Here is a 6,898-nt window from a genome sequence, read left to right as displayed (position 1 = left end):
AATTGTAGGAATGACTGAAAAACTCATCTTTCTTTCACTTCATTGCTTCATTCTGCATGCATTATTCATTATCATGAGCATGTTCAAGTCAACATATATTAAGCACTTATAATATTCCAGGCACTATGCCAGATACTGGGTACACACAGGCAAAAAAAAAAAAAACCTAAATTAGTGATAGAATTCCTAGCATTAAAAGGTTTACATTTTTACAAAGAACATGGTTGGTGATGATGGAAGGTGTGGGAGGAGATACAACTTGTGCACAGATAAATAAATAAGGAAATAAAAAATAATCTTGAGGAGGAAAAGAACATTAACAACTGGTGGGATCAGTTAAGGCAGAAGGTAGCAGTAGAGAACAGCAGTAGCTGCTTGTGACACTATACATTCTAGTCATGAGGTACTACCTATGCAAAGGCACCATGTAGGAGATGGAATGTCATATACATCCAACCAAAATCCCATGGTTATCACCAACAGAATACAGTTTTCAGCTTTCCATTTTTAGTTGCTTCTGTTCTGCTTTGCTACTCCACCCGCTCCCCACACATCTTGATAGTAAACTTCACTTTGGATCATAAAACATCAGAAAAGAGAGAGTACACTCCAAAATGTCACCTGTCTAACAAAGATGGGGCTTAGTTGAAAGCTTAAATTTTTCCAGAGCAGCAGCAGACATTTCACATCATGACTTCTTGTGTACCCCAAATATATATTACATGTGTCATTCTGGAATCTGCAGCACTAATAGGCAGCTGTTTCCTTGACTGGTGTGCTTCCACTGTGAAGGACTTTGTTATTCATAGCAAAACTGTTAGGGATTCTCCCTCCAGGGCTATGCAGTAGCTGATTGCTCTACATCACAGAGATCCCCAGTGCCTGAGCTGATTGCTAGTATGGTTGTATCATTGTTGTGCTGCTTTGTGTGAAGGCTGCAGGAGATCATTTCATAGATTTTAGGTTGGGATGTTTCTTATTCCATGCCTCCTGCTACACCATCTGGTAAATGCTCATCACTTTCCAGTACAACAGCTCCTTGGAGCTGTTTATGATTTGTTGTGTTTCTTTCCTCCTTCCCTCTCCTTATCCTTATTAAGTAGGTATCATTGATTACTAGCGGGAATCCAGTGCTGATTTATTCTTTAACATCTTTTAGTCACCAGGCATATAAGATAAAGCTCAATATTTTAGTTCATAGTTGAAAGAACTTGAAGCATAAATGGATTCCATCTCAAGTGCACAGAGAATGCTAAGAGCAAAGCTATTTCTGCTTTTGCATATCCTCCTGTCTGCTCGTCAGTGAGAAAAGGAGAGATTGGATGAATGGTGATAGCTTTCTACCCCCTGTATTAAAGTAAGAGATAATGAACACATATCTTGGTTTGAATCCCACATAAATCGAGTTAGAAGAAACCTCAGAAGTCATCCGGTCAAAGACTTTAATTTTATAGAGGAGGAAACTGAGGAAGGGTCAGAGAAATTGAATGATTTGCTCAAGGCTACCCAGGCAGAAGTATCAGTTAGGTGGCCCGATGATGGCTAGACAAACATGTCTGTAGTCAGAAAGACTCCTCTTCTAGAATTGAATTCTAGCAACAGATACTTACTAGCTATATGACAATCGCAGGTCACAAACTCTGTTTGCCTCATTTTCCCACCTGTAAAATGAGCTGGAGAAGGAGGTGGCAAACCACTCCAGTATTTTTGTCAAGGGAATTCCAAAAGGGAGCACAAAGAAATGGTCATGATTGAAAAATTACTAAACAAGGCACTAGTAGAAATCATCACAGTTGGGTTTTGAATTCAAGGTTTCTGACCACAAAATCGTTGTTCTTTCCACTATACTGAATAGCCTCCATCAGCTGTTTCCTCTGTGACCATAAATGTATCATCTGTCCTCACTGAGCTTGATTTCTCCTGTGCAAAATTTGGATATTAATAGCATCTTTCTCACAGTGCTGTTCTAAGGATCAGCAGAATATTGATTTAGAACCACAAGAGCCCTCAGGAGGCATGGAGATTTATAAAATCATTTTTCAAATGAGATAATGTATGTAAATTGCTTTGCAAACAATGCTATCAGCTTTGACTGTTCTAGTTCCATCTCTGCATTCCCAAAGAACCTTACTTTGGCACTTGAAAATAACATCTTTTAAAGTGTAGTTCAGGGAGCTCTAGGGGTCCCTAATATCCTTTCATGGAGTTCATGGAGTCATAACTATTTTCAAAATAATACAAAGATATTTTTTTTTATTTTTAAAACCCTTACCTTCTGTCTTGGAGTCAATACTGTGTATTGGCTCCAAGACAGAAGAGTGGTAAGGGTAGGCAATGGGGGTCAAGTGACTTGCCCAGGGTCACACAGCTGGGAAGTGTCTGAGGCCAGATTCAAACCTAAGACCTCCCATCTCTGGCCTGGTTCTCAATCCACTGAGCTACCCAGCTGCCCCAATACAAAGATATTTTAATTGATAGTGATAAATAATAATGTTCTAACCCACATAAAAGCTTTTGGAGGAATAATTAGTAATTTTTAAGAATGTAAAGTGGTTAGCCAAAAAGGAGTAAAGCCAACCCAACTGAACTCTCACCAAATCACTCTTAAAACAAATTTAAAATAGTACCTCAGACCTATGAGAAAGAATGTTATCCACATCCAGAGAAAGAACTGTGAGAGCAGAAACACAGAAGAAAAACAACTGCTTGATCACATGGGTTGATGGAGATATGGACTGGAGATGTAGACTCTAAGCGATCACTCTAGTGCAAATATCAATAATATGGAAATAGACCTTGATCAATGACACATGTAAAACCCAGTGGAATTGCTCATTGGCTAAGGGAGGGGGTGGCAGGAGGGAAGAGAAAGAACATGAATCACGAACCATGGAAAATTTTTCTTAATCAATAAAATAAAAATAAAATAAAATATATAGTACCTCAAATCAAATTTTAGAACCACAAGGCCAAGAAAGGAGGGAGAAACATTTTTCTAATCTAAGAAATGAGGTTGCAGAAGTTGTTGTCACCAAGGTGAAAGCCTGTCCAGAGCCTTCATGAGTGGTGGCAGTGGCAGCAACTCAGCAGCCACTGCTTTGGGATTTTGTTGTTGTTATCATGGAAATGGGAGGGAAGTCAAACAACTGATCAGCAAGACATTATAGGGGACCATTTGCTGGTACTGTGTATAACTAGCAGTGATTGGCAACTCTACTGCTCATATCATAATTCCAAGGTTGAAAGGGACTCTGAGATCAGTTACAAGGGAATAGGGGCCAACATCACAGTTTTAGTACAAAGGCACAGCTAACATTTATGGCAGTAGGAGACAAGAAGCCTTTCCTGGGTAAAGATCAGAGCTCAGACCAAAAGAGTAGTGAACATACTTCTCCCCACATCACACTACCTTGGAAGCACTGAAAAAATTGCACAACCCCAGAACTAGTTCTAAAAACAGCAGCATGAAAATGCCTGAAGCTTCAGTCAGACACTCCTGATTAGGTGAGCTCAACTTTAACATAAAGTTTAAAGTCAAGAAATAGTCTGGAAAAATGAGCAAACAACAACCACAACAATAAAATTCATGATAAAGAGTTACTGTGTGGCAAAAAAGACCAAAACATAAACCCAGAAGAAGACATCAACATAAAAATAGCTATGAACATATTATTACAAAAAGGAAGATGACATTGCTAGTGGAGTTGTGAATTGATCCAACCATTCTGGAAGGCAATTTGGAACTATGTCCAAAGGGCTTTAAATGACTGTCTGCCCTTTGATCCAGCCATAGTACTGCTGGGTTTATACCCCAAAGAAATAATAAGGAAAAAGACTGCTACAAAATATTTATAACCATGTTCTTCGTGGTGACAAACAATTAGAAAACAAGGGGATGCCCTTCAATTGGGGAATGATTGAACAAATTGCAGTATCTGTTAGTGATGGAATACTATTATGCTCAAAGGAATAATGAACTGGAGGAATTCCATGTGAACTGGAAAGACCTCCAGGAATTGATGCAGAGTGAAAGGAGCAGAGCCAGAAGAACATTGTACACAAAGACTGATACACTGTGGCATAATTAAATGTAATAGACTTCTCTACTAGCAGCAATGCAATGATCCAGGACAATTCTGAGGGACTTATGAGAAAAAACACTATCCACATCCAGACAAAGAACTATGGGACTAGAAACAAATCCTTGATCACATGGGTCGATTGAGATATGTTTGGAGATGGAGAATCTAAGCAATCACCCTAGTACAAATACTAATAATATGGAAATAGGTCTTGATCAATGACACATGTAAAACCCAGTAGAACTGCTTGTTGGTTACCGGAGGTGGGTGGGAGAAGGGGAGGGAAAAATGAATCATGTAACCATAAGAAAATATTCTGTAGTCATTAATTAAATAAAAAAATTTTGGCTTCCAGACATGAACTGACTGTTTCTCTAAGCTTTCCAGACACCACTGACTATCTTGGCTCAATTTGGAATTCAAAATGTAAAAAGAAAAGAATGGTAAAAATAAATTTAAAAATATATTTTAAAAAACTTAACCTCAATTTCCTTGCCTATAAATAGACATACAAATGAATTAGTGGAGTTAACTGGTTCAGCAAATTTGGAGGACAATTTAGAATTAGCCCAAAGAGTTATAAAACTGTGTATACCTTTTGACTATATGAAGGAAAATATCTCCATCCCACTGAACGGTGGGTGTTACTTGTCATGGAGTAATGTGTCATGAGCTGGCATCTCCTGGCATCCTCTGTCTTCTGTTTCAGCATGAAGGACAATGTAGCATAGCCAGTGCCACCATGGGCATCCCTAATGAATAGGAAAGACCCAGCAGAATCTCTATGCTAAGACAGGTAGCATGACATTTGAAAGACACTGGGCAAGGTGGGAAGTGTGCCGAGCCCTCTTGGCTTCCAGACATGGACTGACTGTTTCTCTAAGCTTTCCAGACACCACTGACTATCTTGGCTCAATTTGGAATTCAAAATGTAAAAAGAAAAGAATGGTAAAAATAAATTTTAAAATATATTTTAAAAAGAATATAAGGGGTCTTAAGACCAAAAATATTTCAGAACCACTGGTATATGCATTTCTTATTTAGAAGTAGAGATAATATAGATTTTGGAGATCTATATTATATGTGCATACACAAATGCATACATATATATTATATGCACATATAATATATATATCCTTCACAGAGTTTTTATGAATATCCATTGATAATATATGCAATAATCTAAATTCACCCAAGCCTGAGGCAAGAATTTCAGCAATCAATAGTAACAAGGATTATTTGAATCATCAATGGGAGGTAACTCTTAGAGTTCCCAGCCCTCAGGCTATCACACCATCTTGGAAGAAATGAAATGGGCAGAAACTCAGAAATAAAGCTAAGGGTAGCATCAAGGAAGGACTGAAGTTTAAAAAGGTACCCTAACCTCTCAGAGAATAGAACCTACCTATAAAGAGGTTGGAAAAATGAGCAGATAAAAAAAAAGGAACTATCTATACAGAATTTTGTGGCAATAAAGAACAAGGTATAGACACAGAAGGAAAAAGTGAAAGCAAATCAAACATACACAAAGTATAAAAGAAAAAAAATGGATTCAGATTCTGCCAATATACAATACTGATTCTAAGACAGAAAGTAAGGGTTAAAAAAAACATACTATTAAGGGAGGTAGAGGAAAAATGGAGAAGAGAAATGAAAGTAATGCAAAAAGAAATTAAGGAGGCTCAAAAGTTAATGGAAGAAAATCAGAGCAGAAGAAAGTACACTAGACAGAGGTGACCTAATTAATATAGAAAAGGACCAGACAATGACCTCTCCATTCTGGGTTCTATGTCTTGTGAAGTAACCTAGGATGCCATTAACTTTTTTGACTGACATGTCATACTGCTGTATTAGGCTTGAACTACCTTAATACCCACTTCCATATTTTCTATAGAAACTATTATCTAGCCATACCTCCCAATCATCTTATATCTGTGAACTTAAATTTTGGAACCCAAATGATGAATATTATATTTTTCTATGAGTTTTCAAAAGGAGAATGGGTTTTCTAACTATGTGGAAGTTTGGGAACAATTCTTACAGTTCCTGATTTCTGAAATTATATTTATCTTCAGTTATTAAAAAGGAATATCACCTAAAAAAGACATTTGAATGGCCTAGAAATGGTCAAAGCTTTAAAAAAATGAGCAATTGAGGAATCAATGTCAGAAAAACTTTTCTAAACAATTCAAAAGCAGAAATGGCTATGACTCAAGAAGCAGCGAATTCTCCATCATTAGAGGTCATCAAGCAGAAGATACTGGTTGGGTATGTAATAGAGGGGATTCTTATTCAGATCTGGACTGGATAAGATGGTAACTGAGGCCCTAGTACTCACACATAATTCTAAGATCCATCTCTACTGACTTTCCATTATTCATTTAGATTCATAACTCTAACCTATTGAAAACTTTTGGGATCTTGACTGTCTCATGCAAAAAATGTATTGGCTTACTGGCACATTAAGTTTGTACCTTCACATTAATCTAAATCTAATAAAAATATTGGACAATACAGGGCTACAGATCCCTGGGGCTCTTCAGCAGAAATCTCTCCCAAATTTGTTGCAGTTAATAACTACCCTGAGTTGTCATTCAACAAGTTCAAAATGCACCCAATGGCCACTTATCCATATCTCTTCCTCTTATCCCGAATATAAAATGTGACTTAATCAAATGCCAAGCTGAAATGTAAGTATGCCTGTAAAATTCCCTTACCTACCTGTCTAGTAACCCTGTCTAAAAGGAAATGAGATTAGTCTAGCGTGACTTGTTCCCAAAGCTATGCTAGCTTTTTAAGATTGTTTCTTCACTAGA

This window comes from Gracilinanus agilis, chromosome 1, assembly GCF_016433145.1.
Source record: "Gracilinanus agilis isolate LMUSP501 chromosome 1, AgileGrace, whole genome shotgun sequence".
Lineage (NCBI taxonomy): Eukaryota > Metazoa > Chordata > Mammalia > Didelphimorphia > Didelphidae > Gracilinanus > Gracilinanus agilis.
This window is presented reverse-complemented; position numbering follows the sequence as displayed.